This window comes from Notolepis coatsorum (assembly GCF_963971535.1).
Source record: "Notolepis coatsorum genome assembly, chromosome: 4".
NCBI classification, from domain to species: domain Eukaryota; kingdom Metazoa; phylum Chordata; class Actinopteri; order Aulopiformes; family Paralepididae; genus Notolepis; species Notolepis coatsorum.
Window position 1 is genome coordinate 59481890 of NC_140168.1, and position 19568 is coordinate 59501457.

Consider the following 19568-nt stretch of genomic DNA (forward strand, 5'->3'; position numbering starts at 1 on the left):
TGCTTATTGAAAACTGGAAACAGTGATTTCAAATGGTGATATTAGATGAAGTTGAATCCCTAAAAAACTATATATTTGTACAAACAATTATGTTTTACATTTATAGTTATGACTCAACGAACCATGTCCAAAAATATCGCTGCGGATATAGCTACTGTATAGTGGAATAGACTGTATTAATATGCCATATACCGTCTTGTTCTCTATGATATTATTTATTGTTAGTTTTATTTATTTCTATTGAACATTGAGAACAGCAGGTATACATTTCTCTATATCTGATTTTATTTATTTTTAGTTTTTTTTCTCTTTTCCATGCATCTGTGATGCAGTTTTTTTAGTTTTTAGTTTGTTTATTGGTAGCTAGCAATATTATTATTATTATTGTTATTATTATTACCGTTATTATTGTTATTATTATGCATGGTCATATTATCATTATTATTATTATTGTTATCATAGTTATGGTAATGATTATTATTATTATATGGTATGAAGCTATAAGGTGCACTTGAGCTGACCATTATGTTAAAATAAATATGAAGTTTGGAAAGGGGCAGGAAACATACGTTTTCTTCATCCTGCTTCTTTTCGGCCATGGGTGTATCATGTAAAAAAAAGAAAAAGATGTTGGTGATATTGTGCAAAGATGAACTGTACCCCCATGTACGAAACTAAATAAAATGAATGAATGAATGAAAATTGCTTTAGTGTACACTCAAATTGATTGGCAGCCTGAAATCATGAAGTTTCCAACACACCTTCTTCAGAAATGGCTTGCAATGATGAAGAAGGTGTGTTCACACCGAAACGTCATGATTTCAGGCTGCTAATAAATTTGAAAAAAAAACTGGAGTGCATGCCTGGACCTGTTTCTCTATTTTTTCATGTATAGTATCAGAGGTTACAGCACCCAGTGTCAAGTCAAGTGAGGTGAGCGCGTTCTACTACTTTTTTCACTTATTGCTTAGTGGCGCACATCGTAAGAGCCAGTGGATAAATGGCTTAGTGAGGCAGCTGCGCTCAGTGCACACACGCACACACCCACACACACACACACGCACGCACGCACGCACGCACGCACGCACGCACGCACGCACGCACGCACGCACGCACGCACGCACGCACGCACACACACACACACACACACACACACACACACACACACACACACACACACACACACACACACACACACACACACACACACACACAATTGTCATCGATACCAAACATTTGTTTGAACTTGTCTGACGAACCCATAGAACAGGTAAATAAAGTAAAATTACTGGGCATAATAATTGATAGCCAGCTGTCATGGGCAGAACACATTGACACCATAGTGAAGAAGATGGGGAGTGGTATCTCCATGGTGAGGAAATGTCTTTCTTATGTCCCTACATATATTGTGGGACAGGTGGCGAAATCTTTAATTTTATGTCACCTAGATTATTGTGCACCAGTATGGTCCTCTGCATCCAAAGGTCAACTAAAGAAATTGCAAACTGCCCAGAACAGAGCTGCAAGGTTAGTCTTACATTGTTCCATAAGAACAAACACTATAACTATGCACCGGCAACTCTCATGGTTAACGGTAGAGAATAGGCTGGTTTTCAACACAGTTAAATTTTTCAGGAACACTGTCTTTTCGTCTCAACCTGTTTTCTTATACAAACAAATTGTCAGATGCAGTCAGGTTCATTCTTATTTTACTAGGTCAGCTGATGATGGACAGATTACGTTACCACGTCCAAAATCAAATGCTTTAAAGAGGACTGTTGTTTATCGTGCCATCAATCATTGGAATAACTGCCCACTGAACATAAGTAAATTGAATAGTAAAGTGTCTTTCAAATACCACCTGAGAATGCACTACTTAAATATGTGAGCAAAATATTCTGATGTTGATAATGATGTCTACAATGTTTTACTGTTTTTAGATTATCATTGTTAATTGTGATTGTCATATGTATCTCATGTTGTTATGTTTTGTGTGTTCTGTTGTCTTTCTGTGTGGACCCCAGGAAGACTATAGCTCGCCACTTAGGTGACAGCTAATGGGGATCCTTTTAAACAATAAACAATAAACACACACACACACACACACACACACACACACACACACACACACACACACACACACACACACACACACACACACACACACACACACACACACACACACACACACACACACACACACACACATGCTATATACGTGCAAAATGAATCATTCCAGCAACAGTAGGCTTATATTATCCTAATGACTTGTTTTATTAGGTATTATAGTAGTAAGTCCTACTGTAGAACATTACATCTTAGCGTGACATCTTATTTAGTAGTGTCAAGGCCACCTCCTGCTCCATCTACGGTCATGAACCATGGGGGCAGCGCATATCAGCAATCTCCTAATAAAACAAGTAATTCGAATAATACTGTTGCTGGAACGACTCATTACACACGTATACAGTACGTTTGTGTGTGGGTTTAGTTCTTATTTTTATTTAAATTTTTTCTAAATGAAGCCTGTTAAGCCCTAGCCCTATTTTCGGAAAATTGGAAGATTGATCCACTACAAGGCCCCTTTGCATGTTATTGGTATCTAGGGACATCTATGGATCTCATGGAATGTATTCCTTCCCAGTGTCAGAAATGTTGTGTCTGTTTATAGGCTTGAGGAGAATATAAATTATGATTTTTCTTTGCATCTTTGACAGTGAATAACACCATGCTAAAAATGACCAGACATGAAAAACTGAGCTCGTTCAGCACCTTCTTGAGATCATGTGTACAAAAAATCTAAGCAAATCTCCTCTTTCAAATGGCACAGTTCAATTTGGATTTAGTATCTCCAGGCGTGCCTGGAAGAACCGTGAATGAAAACTACTGTATGTACAATAATGGATATGGCTCCGCCATTTTGGATCGGAGTGCAACGGGGATTGTTGCTAAATGTTCACAGAAGGTAGACACACTAACTGCGCTCCAATCTATGCCAATAATGTTAAGTTTTGTGATAGAGAATCCCGAGAAATTAGAGAAATTTAAAAAATCATACAGAAGTCATTTGCTTGCAGGAAGCTGGAATCGGCTGGGAAAGGTAGTTTTTCGAAATTTCAACGCTCATTGAGAGCTCTGGATGCCCTCTCCTCATATGACTACAACTGGCGATGCACCGCTAATAAAAAATGTCAGATATTCGCAAAATTGTTAACCTCTTTAGCCCATGCTGTCCGCCGGCGTACGTCATTCACGTCATAAATCAAGCTCTACAGACTGTCTGACAAAATTATCGTTAAATTTTTCAAATGTATTCAAGTATAAATATCATAACCATGTCACAACAGCAGTTATAATGTATATTTTCATCAATACGTTAGTTTACCAATAGGCTAAAGTGTTATTAGATAGATTTTAGTTTTAGTTTTTCTGTTGTTGTGATCGTGAAAGCCCGCCATTTTGAAAAAGTGACCGTCGGTAATTGTAGTCATTTTCAGCATTGGAATAAAACAAAATACACTTAAAAAAACAAATGCGTTCTGTATGATTTTTTTTTATATATCTGTTATTACTCGGGATAATATACCACAAAACTGAACGTTATTGGCATATATTGGAGCGCAGTTAGTTTGTCTCCCCTATTTTGAGCATTTAGCAACAATCTGATTGGAAATCAGTTTCAAAATGGCGGCACTCTGGCAAGAATAAGAAACCTACTGTACATACAGTAGATTTCATTATCTGCACGCCTGGTGATACTAAATCCAAATTGAACTTGGGCATTTGAAAGATAAGATTTGGCACAATCCATAAATGTGCGAATTGGCTATAATAAGGTAATTTATAAGCCTACTATTCTATATTCTATAATAATATTTCAAATTGCATTGGTCCGGATGGGAGAATTCAGTACTGTATCTACAGAACCTTCTGTTTAATCATCTTCCCTTTATTCATTTCCTTAGATTTTTTGTACACATGTTCTCAAGAAGGGACTGAACGAGATCAGTGGCAGTTTTTAATGTTTGGTCATTATTAGCATGGTGTTATTCACTGTCAAAGATGCAAAGAAAAATCATAATTCATATTCTCCTTTGTTTCATCACAATTTAAGCAAGCCTAGTAATAGACACAATATTTCTGACACTGGGAATACATTCACTGAGGTCCATAGATGACCCTATACCAAGAATATGCAAATGGACCTTGTAGAAGTGAAGCAATATTCCATTTACTTATGTATGTATTTTAGGCGGATTTTCAGAAAATAGGCTCCGGGTGGAAGAGGTTAAACACATTTTGCCGTGATATGATATCGATAGAGACATCAAATTTGCCCCAATGATGGATATCCGTGTGTCTTCTGGGTAAGTGGTATTAATTTCTGTAGCGCCTTCTCTTTACGCCTGATGCTCCTCAGAGTTGCAGAGATCCCCGGGAACGCCGTGGTTTAGCTTTGTTGCGCTTCACGGCGGCTTTCTTAGGAAGGCACATACTCCTCACAGAAACGTGAGAACAGGCAGCGTCAGCGTAGGAGTCAAAACAATCACTCACACATGTGAAGGCCTCGCCTGTGGTATACTGAAGCTGTCTCTACCTCCCTAACAAACACAAACCATAGGACAAATTTAACTCATGTGAAATGAAAGTCTCCCCTTCCCCCATCACACACACACACACACACTGTAGTGTTACTAGAGGAGAGGAGGACAGCGAGTGCAGTAGCCCCGGGCCCAGATGGTGCTTCTCTACCACCACCGAGGACGTTGCATAAGGGGATTGAGCCCAGAGGCGGAGGCCCGAGCCTGGCCTGACCTTGCCCGCCTCACTGGCTATCCGCAGTGGTGCCTGGAATGCCGTGGAGAAAGGGAAGGGAGAGGAGAGGAAGGAAGAGGAGGGGGAGGGTGGGGGTGGGGGGTAGAGTGTATCTAGTGCTTGAGCCTGCAGAGATGGACGTGCGCAGCTTTAAATAGCTCTAATCCCACCCCCCATCCTTGCACATGCACTCGGCCACTTTCCTGCCACTGTAGGTCTGTGACAGAGTGGACACACCGCAGTATCAGCCACCCTCAGCCCCTGCTCCCCTGCTCTGCTCCGGTGGGTGTGTTGGGGCGAAGGTGCGGGCGTGCATGTGTGTATGTATATCCATGCATTTGTGTATATGTGTATACTCCTGTATACCGGTATATCTGTGTGCGTTTGTGTGTGTAGGTGAGTGTGCCTCTGTCTGTGTGTGTGTGTGTGTGTGTGTGTGTGTGTGTGTGTGTGTGTGTGTGTGTGTGTGTGTGTGTGTGTGTGTGTGTGTGTGTGTGTGTGTGTGTGTGTGTGTGTGTGTGTGTGTGTGTGTGTGTGTGTGTGTGTGTGTGTGTGTGCGCGCGTGCGTGCGTGCGTGTGCATGTGCATGTGTGCAGGCTTGGTGGGTGGAAGGTGTTAGTGTGATGTGAATGTAGAAGGGATCCGAGGGGAGAGGCTGTGATTTAGAATGAAGGACAAATCACAGGGTTTGGTTTAAAACAAGGACATGGTAATGACCTTCGGATGTGACAAATCCCCCCCCCCCCCCCCAGACACCAGGCCGGTTCCGGCGTGGCTCGCGTCTACCGGATTTCCAAGACATGCAATTTATGAAAACCGTTCCTATTTCTTTTTTCTTCTTTTTTTTTGTTAAAGGAGAGAAAAGGAAAAAGGTTATAGGATCACAGTCTATTGCTGAGCTGCGAGTGACCTAATGCTTAAGCCCTCCCTCATGCTGCTGTACACAAAGTCATCTTCACCACGGCAACAAAACACATTGACATTGAACGCCCAGAGTGCCAATACGTTTCCTTTTATTGTGCTGAAAATGTAGTAATACACACAGCAGCAGGGATTGCCTTGTGCAGACCGCAAATAACGCGTACAGGCGTCCGAAATTGCCGCAATTACTGGCCGTAAATATACTCCTGTAGAGACTGACCAATAGCAGCTAAGACATTTGAGTGATTTGCATAACTCATGATCCGTTCATACGTTCTAACGTCTGTAGTGTGGTAGTGAAAGGTTAACCTTCTGTAGTGTCGTAGTGAAAGGGTTAACCAATCCTAACTAATGTCAGTGCCTTGTTCAAGGTCAGTGGCAGGAGTATGAACCCAGCACGCAAGTCTTTTAGAGGAAACCATAAGTACCAGAGGAAACAAACACGGACATGGAGGAGAACATGCAACCTCCACACAGGAAGCCCAGGACCATATAACCCAGGACCCTAGAACCCTGGACCTTATTTTGCCATGAGACAGCAGTGCGGACCACTGGGTAATGGGTATACCATCGGTCAAGGACGTCTGTGCTCATTTTTGTGCACCTGTCCAACGTAAAGGCGGCAGTATACTGAGAAGGAAGGTGAACTTGCCCGAAATAGAAGCAGCGGAACATATATATTCTGTGTGGCTTCTCACACGGACTGTAGATGATCACAGGGAGCCTGTGAGCAGAGAATCGGACTAGTTCGGCTGGCCAGCCGGCGCACACTGCGGTGGCCGAAGCCAATGTGACGCTTCGATTTCTCCGCAAAGGGGTCGTTTTGTTCTTACAAACCTGGCATTGTTCATTTCCGCAATCTGTATACTGTTGCCTTCATTGATGCTGTTTGTACAAGTTTCTGCATGATACAAGGAAGCCCATTGGCACACCTAGCATTCCATATAACACCGGGCAATCGTGAGATGCCATATGAAGCACCAGTCACCCACCCTCTCCTCTCCAGACCACCCTCCCTCCTTCTCTCCCCGCATCCACCTGTCCATCACACTGCCTCCGTTCACTCCCTCCTCCCCTCATTTCTCATTCTCATTCTCCCTAAAGGCAGCCCTCCACTCCTCTCATTGTCCTAGCCTCTTTTGTGGCTCTCCCCAACAATAAAGCACGCTGGAGAGTGCGTGTGTGTGTGTGTGCATGTGTGTGTGTGTCTGTGTATGACAATGCTGCTTCCTTTCTTCCAGACTGGCTGCTGGGATACAATGGGATTCTTTAACAGCAGTGTGTGCGTGTGTGTGTGTGTGTGTGTGTGTGTGTGTGTGTGTGTGTGTGTGTGTGTGTGTGTGTGTGTGTGTGTGTGTGTGTGTGTGTGTGTGTGTGTGTGTGTAGTTAGCAGGCTGCCTCTTTAAGTCAGAAGGGTGACAGCTTGTAGCTATGCACCAGCCAATACCCCCTGCCACTAAATACACTGCCACACACTGCTGCGCTCCGCCACACACATACTTTAGAGGCCCTTTATTTTGGGTCCACTGTGACACATTGTAGCATACAATAGCTCTGATGAGCGATCTGCCATGAAAGTGTGTGATTGCAAGTCCAAAACATCTGTGCTAGCATCACTGTGGTGAGTCTTCACACACAGAGAGAGAGGAGAGAGAGAGAGAGAGAGAGAGAGAGAGAGAGAGAGAGAGAGAGAGAGAGAGAGATACTGTAGGTTATAGTATAACCGTTATACATAGATAAAAACTAAGGGCATACTTTAGTTAGATAAAGACTAAAGACATACTACAGATAGATAAAGACTAAAGACGGTTATAGTTAAAGAAAAGACATATAGATACAGACTAAAGACATACTATAGATAGATAAAGACTAAAGACATACTACAGATTACAGTTTTTCTCAATTGCTTTGGTGCATTTCTCAGATCACAAAGACGACTTCAAACTTGAAATGGTAACAACCGATGAGGTACTCAAAAAATTGAGCGCCCTCCAACCTAACAAGGCCACTGGCCATGACAACATCCCCTCCAAATTCCTCAGAGACGCAGCAGCCGCCATCACCCCAGTCATCACTCACATAATAAACCTCTCTATAAAACAGGGACACGTCCCCAAGGACTTCAAAATTGCGAGAGTGACCCCTCTGCACAAAAAGGGCAGCAAATTAGACCCAGGCAACTACCGCCCTGTTTCTATTCTTACCTCCATCTCGAAAGTCATGGAGAAAATAGTCTTCGAACAGGTCGAAAAGTACCTGGCGAAAAAAAATCGAATCTACGAATTCCAATCTGGCTTCAGAACGTCCCACTCCACTGACACATGCCTCCTCTATTTGAACGACCACATCAAACAAGAGGTGGACGCGGGCAAATACTGCGGCATGGTCATGCTGGACCTACAAAAGGCCTTCGACACTGTCAATCACTCCATTCTGATTGACAAGCTAAAAGCAATTGGTTTTGATAGCTTATCAGTGAGCTGGATGAAATCCTACCTGGAGGGGAGAGAACAGATGGTAGAGGTAAACGGTACTCTATCCCCCCCCCTCACAGTGAGCTGTGGTGTTCCACAAGGAAGCATACTAGGACCGCTACTCTTCCTAATTTATGCAAATGACATGTCGTCAGCCTGTGACTGCAACTTGTTCCTGTTTGTGGACGACTCAGCCCTGCTGGTCTCTGACAAGAACAAGTTGCAGGTTGAAAAAACCCTCAGCTCGGAACTAGGCAAAATCTGCATATGGCTCGCTGATAACAAACTATCATTACACATGGGCAAAACAGAGTCCATTCTCTTCGGTTCAAATAACAAACTCAGCAAGACCGACGGCTTCTCAGTTGCTGTGGGTGACAATATTGTCACAAGGAAAGACGAAATTACCTACCTGGGTTCCATCCTAGAGGCAAATCTTTCCTGTGACAAAATGGCATCCAATGTAATAAAAAAAAGTCAACCAACGAACTAGATTCTTGTACCGGATCTCCTCTCTGGTAAACAAGAATACCCTGAAGACTCTGGCAGGAGCACTCATTCAAGGGTACTACGACTATGCGTGCACCTCATGGTACCAAAGCACCTCAAAGGTGCTTAAAACAAAATTACAAACATCACAAAACAAACTGGTCAGATTACTACTTGACCTTACCCCCAGAACCCACCTCACCCCTGCCCACTTTGACAACCTAGGATGGCTTAGAGTAGACGACAGAGTACAGCAACTTGCAATGGGCCTGGTCTACAAGATACACTATACGACTAAGGTACCCATGTACATGTCAAAATACTTCCCAAAGGTCAGTGAATACCACAACCACTACACCAGAGGAAGCTCAACAAATCATGTTAAACCCAGATTCGGCTCAAACAAGGGACTAAATACGTTTCGCAATTATGCCACATCAATGTGGAACGCCCTACCCAAAGCTGTAAAAGAATGTGAATCCCTACCCACATTCAAAACCGCTCTTAAAGAGCACCTACGGGAGGCTGCAATTCGAAACTGGCCACCGTAAATGCCCAAAACCCCCACCACCTCCTAATAGACAGTCTCCTCCCCACCGCATGTATATATTCCCTCCCCGCTGTATGTATATTTCTCTCCCACCCACCCACCCCCTCCTAATGTACAGTCCCCTCCCCATCATATGTATATACTCTGTCAGGATCTAGGGGTAACAGTACTGTATATTTGAATACCGTTTATGTCACAAATGTATCAGTACTAAATACCTATATGTCCCTATGCCATAAATGTCATGTATGTTGTGTATGTCATTGTGACGGCCACACCATTTGCCGCACATCAGCACTAATGTCGTAATTGGAAGAGGCTGGATTTAAATACCTGGGCCCTCATTCATCAACGTGGACTTTGACCTTGACCTACTTCCACACGTAAGCACGGAATTTAGAACTAGCGCACGCACAGGGAAGTCGGCATTCATCACACGTGCGTAAGCAGGCTCTACGCACACCTGTCATGATGAATCCCACCTTGGCCCTGCGCCGCAGCTCGTGCACGCTTTCACGTATTTGCATACCAAAACCGCCCCGACCAACCAAATATGGTCAGGCCCTCCCCTTCAAATACCATGAGGGAATCCCTGTGCGTGGAATGTTGGAGGATGGCAAAGCGAACGAAAAAGAGAAACTACACAGACACCGAGGTGGAGGTCCTCGTAACGGAGGTGGATAAATAAAAGGCGGATTTGTAAACGGTGATGTCAGATATCAACGGCTCCCTAAGACCATTGCTGCAATTCTGCCTGGACAGCTCAAAATACTAATAAAGACCGTTCGTTGACCACTGTTTGGCGTTGGTTGTGTTGTGTGTCATTATAACCGTGCTGTACAATATGAATGCCTTTATTAGTTGTGTTCGATTGGCTATATGATTTTTAGAGGCATCTATTTTGTTGTCGGCTAATAAAGACCGCGCTGGAATATGACTGCCTTTTCCCGTGTTGTTTGATTAATACCCACGGATTAAAGTTCTCCTCAATTCTATTCCAAATCGCGATGGATCTCCCGTCAATTTTCTACCTGCTGCATGATTTCTAGAGGCATACTACTACAATCTATTTTGATGTCAGTATTGGGTAGCCTATATAAACAATATAATACGAGAGCATACAAGAACAATGAATCTCACTGCATGTATGATGTATCCTGCCTTTCAATACATGAACTTGAATTCCATCATATAGTCTGTCCACTATCTGCATGGTGTCATTGCAATGCGTTTTCTATTCTTTCTTGTACAGTAAAAAGGGGGAAGAACACTATATTCATATGACTTATTCTGCTTACAGCTTCGAAATTCCACTTGTTTCGTTTAACGTAAAGCCTTTTAAATATAATCAAAACGTTCCCGTGTTTCGGCGGTCTGTGCGCAAAATAATAACGAGTTGAGCTTTATGATTTATGATGAATTGAAAATGGGGGACCCTGATGTAAACAGGACGAAAGTTGGTCTGCATCCCCAATTAACAATTGTATGTACTGAGCTGTACTGTACTGTACCCATTCTGCAATCTGTTAATAAACTTTTCAATCAATCAATCAATCAAGCTACGCGGAGCGCAGTCAGTCAGTAGCCTACACCCCGTATATTCCGATAACGCTATATAAACCATGAATGAATGAATGAGAACTTTATTAACAGATTGCAGAATGGGTACAGTACAGTACAGCTCAATACATACAATTGTTAAGGGGATGCAGACCAGAGAAAGACTTTCGTCTTGTTTACATCAGGGTCCCCCATTTTCAATTCATCGTAACATATATGACATGCTGCATTCATTCTGAGAGAAAGATCTATTATTCCAAATGCTATTTATAGGGTTTTGACCATAATTACACTACTGTTGCTATTTTACAATGAACTATAATGAACTACGGTTCATAGAACATCCAGTGTTATTATGCACAGAAGCTCATTTCCTTGTTGTAATAATATATTCTACCACTGGGCGCGAGGTACGCCAGGTCCGAAATGTGCGTAGATGTAAGCACGAAGTCAAGTTCAAGTTGAAGTTGATGAATCCCACTCTTTGCTTAGAAATGATCGTACGCACGGGTTACGTGCATCAACGTGTTCTACGCACAGATCTGTGCGTAACCCGTGCGTACGATCATTTCTAAGCAAAGAGTGGGATTCATCAACTTCAACTTGAACTTGACTTCGTGCTTACATCTACGCACATTTCGGACCTGGCGTACCTCGCGCCCAGTGGTAGAATATATTATTACAACAAGGAAATGAGCTTCTGTGCATAATAACACTGGATGTTCTATGAACCGTAGTTCATTATAGTTCATTGTAAAATAGCAACAGTAGTGTAATTATGGTCAAAACCCTATAAATAGCATTTGGAATAATAGATCTTTCTCTCAGAATGAATGCAGCATGTCATATATGTTACGATGAATTGAAAATGGGGGACCCTGATGTAAACAAGACGAAAGTCTTTCTCTGGTCTGCATCCCCTTAACAATTGTATGTATTGAGCTGTACTGTACTGTACCCATTCTGCAATCTGTTAATAAAGTTCTCATTCATTCATTCATTCATTCATTCATTCATTCATTCATTCATGGTTTATATAGCGTTATCGGAATATACGGGGTGTAGGCTACTGACTGACTGCGCTCCGCGTAGCTTGATTGATTGATTGATTGAAAAGTTTATTAACAGATTGCAGAATGGGTACAGTACAGTACAGCTCAGTACATACAATTGTTAATTGGGGATGCAGACCAACTTTCGTCCTGTTTACATCAGGGTCCCCCATTTTCAATTCATCATAAATCATAAAGCTCAACTCGTTATTATTTTGCGCACAGACCGCCGAAACACGGGAACGTTTTGATTATATTTAAAAGGCTTTACGTTAAACGAAACAAGTGGAATTTCGAAGCTGTAAGCAGAATAAGTCATATGAATATAGTGTTCTTCCCCCTTTTTACTGTACAAGAAAGAATAGAAAACGCATTGCAATGACACCATGCAGATAGTGGACAGACTATATGATGGAATTCAAGTTCATGTATTGAAAGGCAGGATACATCATACATGCAGTGAGATTCATTGTTCTTGTATATGCTCTCGTATTATATTGTTTATATAGGCTACCCAATACTGACATCAAAATAGATTGTAGTAGTATGCCTCTAGAAATCATGCAGCAGGTAGAAAATTGACGGGAGATCCATCGCGATTTGGAATAGAATTGAGGAGAACTTTAATCCGTGGGTATTAATCAAACAACACGGGAAAAGGCAGTCATATTCCAGCGCGGTCTTTATTAGCCGACAACAAAATAGATGCCTCTAAAAATCATATAGCCAATCGAACACAACTAATAAAGGCATTCATATTGTACAGCACGGTTATAATGACACACAACACAACCAACGCCAAACAGTGGTCAACGAACGGTCTTTATTAGTATTTTGAGCTGTCCAGGCAGAATTGCAGCAATGGTCTTAGGGAGCCGTTGATATCTGACATCACCGTTTACAAATCCGCCTTTTATTTATCCACCTCCGTTACGAGGACCTCCACCTCGGTGTCTGTGTAGTTTCTCTTTTTCGTTCGCTTTGCCATCCTCCAACATTCCACGCACAGGGATTCCCTCATGGTATTTGAAGGGGAGGGCCTGACCATATTTGGTTGGTCGGGGCGGTTTTGGTATGCAAATACGTGAAAGCGTGCACGAGCTGCGGCGCAGGGCCAAGGTGGGATTCATCATGACAGGTGTGCGTAGAGCCTGCTTACGCACGTGTGATGAATGCCGACTTCCCTGTGCGTGCGCTAGTTCTAAATTCCGTGCTTACGTGTGGAAGTAGGTCAAGGTCAAAGTCCACGTTGATGAATGAGGGCCCAGGAGAGGCTTGCCGGGAGATACCAACTCCATGAGAAGAGGAGTGGGGGGATTTAATTAGACAATGATGTTCTACTATGATTTATGTATGTTTTAGCTTGACTCAGTTATTGTCTCCTACATAAATACATAGTGTTCTTCAAACTAACTTCATTATAAATTGTAGATGATTAAGGTTAATGTAATTTATTATTGATTATTTGTCTTTCCCCATGTGTCTGTATTGGTTTAGTCAACCAGTATAAATACCTCCCTCTTGTCTTAGTCTGGAGGTCAGTTTTGTTTGGTTCAGTTGTGTTAGGTATTTTTAGTTTGTTCTGTTTAAGTTGACCCGAGTTCTGCTGCGCCCAAGAACAGCATTTTTGCTTATTTGTTATTGGTGCACTTTTGTGTTTTATGTCCCCTGTATTTACATTTTGGGGGAAAATAAACCTTCCTTTGAGCACTCTACCTATGACTCCTCATGTCTAATCTGTTTGGTCCCTCACATATGGTGACAGCGGTGGGATCAACCAGTAAAGGGCATAGGTAGATGATTTTTTATTTTTTTTTCATGAAACATGGAGGAAAGGCAAGTCAGCCCACTGGAGCTGAGTCGGATGGAGCTACTGGAGAGGCCCCAGGTACTGAGGGCAAGGAGCCAACAATCGCAGACCTGGCTGGTATCATTCGAGCCCACATGGAGCAGCAGCAAGCCCGAGAGGCTCGACTGGACCAGGACGCGGCACGGCAGGATCAGAGGTTCAACGCACTGCAACACCAGTTTGGTCTTCTTCAAATGGAGGTGCAGGCCCAACCGTCCCCAAGCCCCGAACCAACCGTGACCCTGGGGAGTGGAGGCCCAGACAGGGGCGGACCTAGCACATTTGGCGCCCTAGGCGAGATTCACCACTGCGCCGCGTTGTAATTTTCTTTTTTTTTGGCTTTTGCCTCTTCATAGTTCTCTAACGTTAGTCTGTCTTTCCTCAACGCTCAATTCTATAAACACTTGACCGATACCCATCAATGCACAGCGCTCTAGCATGTTCTGACTGTGAACACCTAAAGCTGAGGCTCAGACCGACCGACCGTTTTAGATTTTTGGCTCATTTTCCCTTATGTTAGAATTTTTTTTATGTAAAAATAATGGTTGCAGATATAGAGGGGGGCGCCAAAACTGCACAGAAAAAAAAAAAAAAAAAAGTAAAATAAAGAAAAATTAAATTATTTTTTTATTTTTATTTTTTTTGGCGCCCCCCTCTGGGTGGCGCTCTAAGCGACCGCCTATATCGCCTGTAGGAAGGTCCGCCCCTGGGCCCAGAACTGGACTCCTTCCAAGTTGCTCAGACATCTCATTCAGAAGACATCCGGTCAGGTCAGTCTCGGTTCACACAGGAACCTAGGTTGGAGAAATTGACAGAGTCTGACGATGTTGAGCATTTTCTTATAACATTTGAACGTATTGCAGTAGCATGTCGGTGGCTTAGGGCTGATTGGGCTTTCCGCCTTATTCCCCTACTGACTGGAAAGGCCAGAAGTGCTTATGTGCATATGGATGTGGATGAGTCTCTTGAGTATGAACTGGTTAAGACAGCTATCCTCAGGAAGTATGATATAAACCCTGAGACCTACAGGCAAAGATTCCGCTCACTGGAAGTTGAGCCGGAGGAGACCCCCAAGGAGCTGTATGTGCGATTGAAAGAGCTTTATTGGAAGTGGGTCCAGCCTAAGGGTAAGAGTATCGAAGAGATTAGTGAATTTATAATCCTTGAACAATATCTGAACATGTTGTCTCCTGAGCTTCAGGTGTGGGTCAAGGAGCATGACCCCAGAACTGCGGTCGAGGCTGCAGCACTGGCTGATGTGTTTGTGGCGGCCCGAGGGAAAGGCCAGCCATGGAGCCAAGATTCCTGGAAGACAGGCAAGGACAACAGGATACCTTGGTCTTTCCAGCACAACACCAAGTCAATCGCAGCTGTGGGTAAGCCTCCTGTACAAGAGAACCAGCCAATGAATACGGCCCTTTCGACATATGGAAAAAGGATAATTTGTTATCTATGTGGGCAGGAAGGCCATACCAAACCAAGATGCCCGAGGAGTTCAGTCAAGCTCACCCAGACATGTTTTGTGCCGAGGCGTAGTTTGGAGCCTGAATATAAAGTTGAGCAAATGAGAGAGGTCCTTGTTGGTATCGATGGCCAGGAGCTCAGGGGCCTTATTGACACTGGTAGCACCCAGACCCTAGTACACAGGCAGTTTGTACCGCCCAGTATGGTGCGCACAGAAGAGACTGTCCCTATCTGTTGTGTACATGGGGATGAGAAGCCTTACCCCACAGCGGATCTCTATATGAAGATACAAGGGCAGACATACCTTTTGAATGTGGGTGTTGCTGATAACCTACCTTTTCCTGTTGTGTTAGGCCATGACCTGCCAGTGCTCCTCGACCTACTACACCCAAGCTAAGTTTGTAATGTTGCCGTCACAAGAGCACAGGCCAAGCAGGCAGGTGAGACGTTTCAGACTCTAAGCACCCTGCCTTTTTACAGTGCTGACTTGGAAGTAGAGCCAGGGAAGCCCCGCAAGACACGCAGGCAGAGAAGGCAGGAGAAGTTTACGCACACAGTTGTAGATCCACATGTTGAACCAACACCTGAACTGCCTTTGGGTTTTAATCTCCCTACCAATGTGGTTCAGATGCAGCAGGAAGACCCAAGCCTGGTTCCCTGTTTCCAAAAGGCCAGCGAGCAGGAAAGGACAGGGACTAAGCCAGACAATACCATGGAAGGGAGTTATGTTATGCAGCACGGTGTTCTATATCGGCAGCTTGGGCCAGTTAAGCAGCTTGTAGTTCCTCGAGCAGCCAGAGAGACTGTACTCTCCTTGGGTCACTCTTTTCCCTGGGCTGGCCACCTGGGAAAACATAAAACAATTGCTCGGATTCAACGCAGTTTCCATTGGCCCGGCTTACGTGCAGATGTTGCCCAGTTCTGTAGGAGTTGCCCTCAATGTCAAAAGACCTCACCCAAGGGCCCCCCCAGAGCTCCCCTCCAACCTCTGCCTATTATTAGTACTCCGTTTGATCGTCTGGGAATGGACATTGTTGGCCCTGTAGAGAGAAGCAAGTCAGGGAATCGTTTCATGCTTGTGATCACTGATTATGCCACGAAATACCCTGAAGTCTTTCCTCTAAAATCGATCAAAGCCAAGTCTGTTGCTTTCTGCCTGGTACAGTTTTTCTCTAGGGTAGGGTTCCCCAGATAGATACTTACTGACCAGGGAACCAACTTCATGTCCAAATTGCTGAAGGAGGTATACCAACTGCTGGGTATCAGAAGCCTGCGAACCACACCCTATCATCCACAAATGGATGGGTTAACCGAGAGATTCAATCAGACCCTTAAGCAAATGCTTCGTAAGTTTGTGGATGACACTGGCTCTGACTGGGACCAATGGCTTCTCTACATCCTATTTGCCTATAGAGAAGTTCCCCAGGCCTCCACAGGTTTCTCACCCTTTGAACTGCTCTATGGTCATGAGGTAAGGGGGCCTCTAACCCTGCTTAGAGAGATATGGGAGGGAGACAGAGGGAGTGATGAGCCCATTAATGTTGTTTCCTATGTTGTCCAGATCAGAGACAAGTTGGAGAGGATGAGTTCTCTGGCACAGGAACACATGTCGGAGGCACAACGGCACCAGAAAGCCTGGTATGACCGGTCAGCCCGGGGAAGGAGTTTTGATCCTGGCCAAGAAGTGTTGGTGATGCTTCCCACTGAAGAGAGCAAGTTGTTGGCTAGGTGGCAAGGACCCTTTAAAGTGAAGAAGAGGTTGGGACCTACCACTTACGAGGTTTCTACCCCTGGGAAGAGACGCTCTGCTAGAGTTTTACATGTAAACCTCCTCAAGGAATGGATGCCAAGATCGGTGAAAGAGGTGTTGCTGATCAGGAGGGTGGAGGATGAAGAGGATGTCAATGAACAGTATCTGCCTGTACCAACCTCCTCCCTCCCTGACTTGAGCCATCTTCCAGAGGATCGACAATCGCAGGTGAGAGCCCTTTGTGATCCCGAAATGTTTCAGGAGAATCCTGGCCTCACTGATTTGGTACACCATGACATTGTGTTGAATGAGAATGCACCTGTGAGGCGTATGAGTTACAGGATACCAGAGAGACTCCTGATCTCCCTGAAGAAGGAAGTGGACCTGATGTTGTCCCTGGGAATCATTGAGGCCTCAAAGAGCGAGTGGTGCAATCCGATCGTCCTGGTACCGAAGAAGGATGGCACAATAAGGTTCTGTATTGACTTCCGATACTTGAATTCAGTTTCTAAGTTTGATTCTTATCCAACCCCTCGCATTGATGATCTTATTGAGCGCTTGGGTAAGGCAAAGTACTTGACAACCATCGACCTGTGCAAGGGCTATTGGCAAGTCCCTCTGACCCAGGGATCACGGGAGCTGACTGCCTTTCGGACACCGTGGGGTCTCTACCAGTTCAATGTACTGCCGTTTGGATTACATGGAGCCCCGGCTACATTCCAGAGGCTCATGGATCAGGTACTGTCCGGGTTGTCTGATTTTTCATCTGCCTATCTCGATGACATTGTCATTCACAGCTCCACCTGGGAATCTCACCTGGAACACCTGGGAGTGGTCTTTGAGCGTCTGCAATCTGCAGGTCTGATCATCAACCCCTCAAAGTGTGCTTTTGCCAAAACAGAGACTGAGTACCTTGGCTATGTCATTGGAAATGGTGTGATAAAGCCCCAGGTCCAGAAGGTCCATGCCCTAGAGTCCTGTCCACTGCCTCAAACAAGAAAGCAGCTCAAGTCCTTCATGGGAATGTCAGGTTGGTACCACCGGTTCATTCCTAACTACTCTGCTAGGGCTGCCATCCTAACGGATATGACTAGCCTGAAAGGCCCAAACCAGCTCCAGTGGACAACTGAGGCGGAAGCGGCTTTCCAGGACATGCAGCAGGCTCTGAGTAAGAACCCAGTACTGTATAGCCCTGATTTTGATGAACATTTTATCTTGCAAACTGATGCTTCAGATCGTGGGCTTGGTGCTGTTCTCCTGCAAGGGCTGCCAGAGGACCGCCATCCTGTGGCCTTCATCAGCCGCAAGCTGTTCCCTAGGGAGGTCCGCTATTCCACTATAGAGAAGGAGTGCCTGGCGGTGAAGTGGGCCCTCGATTCCCTTAAGTACTACCTCCTGGGAAGGGAGTTCACCGTGGAAACTGACCACAAGGCACTGAAATGGCTGGAGAGGATGAAGGACACCAATGGGAGGATAACGCGCTGGTACCTGTCCATGCAGCCATTCCGGTTCACCGTTCATCACATCCCGGGCCGGGACAATGCAACTGCCGATTACCTCTCCCGCTGTCCCAGCGAGATTCCTGAAGGGGGGGAGTGTGTGACGGCCACACCATTTGCCGCACATCAGCACTAATGTCGTAATTGGAAGAGGCTGGATTTAAATACCAGGAGAGGCTTGCCGGGAGATACCAACTCCATGAGAAGAGGAGGGGGGGGATTTAATTAGACAATGATGTTCTACTATGATTTATGTATGTTTTAGCTTGACTCAGTTATTGTCTCCTACATAAATACATAGTGTTCTTCAAACTAACTTCATTATAAATTATAGATGATTAAGGTTAATGTAATTTATTATTGATTATTTGTCTTTCCCCATGTGTCTGTATTGGTTTAGTCAACCAGTATAAATACCTCCCTCTTGTCTTAGTCTGGGGGTCAGTTTTGTTTGGTTCAGTTGTGTTAGGTATTTTTAGTTTGTTCTGTTTAAGTTGACCCGAGTTCTGCTGGGCCCAAGAACAGCATTTTTGCTTATTTGTTATTGGTGCACTTTTGTGGTTTTTGTCCCCTGTATTTACATTTTGGGGGAAAATAAACCTTCCTTTGAGCACTCTACCTATGACTCCTCATGTCTAAGCTGTTTGGTCCCTCACAGTCATAAATGTCTATATGAATTGAAAATGGGGGACCCTGATGGAAACAAGACAAACATCTTTCTCAGGTCTGCATCCCCTTAACAATTGTGTGTATTGAGCCGTACTGTATTGTACCCATTCTGCAATCTGTTAAATAAAGTTTTCATTCATTCATCAGAATTAAAGTTCTCATAACTGTTAGTGCATTTCTCAAAACAATTAGTACAAACTGCAAAACCTAGTTGATAACCTGCAAAAGCGTGTCACTTGCTCAAAATGGATAGTTCCTTCTTCAAAAGCAAGTATTCATGTCAATGAAAGTGTCAGTGTCATCAAAATGAAAAGTCCTGACACCATTGTTTATGAACAAGATAGTCAAATGGCTTTGTCATGTTTTCATTATGACAGATCACTCTGTAAGTGTTTTCCAATGCAGAAAAGTCAGATATTGGTGACACTACCTGAAAATGCTCAAGACAGCACTAAACACTATTTGCACAGCCATTT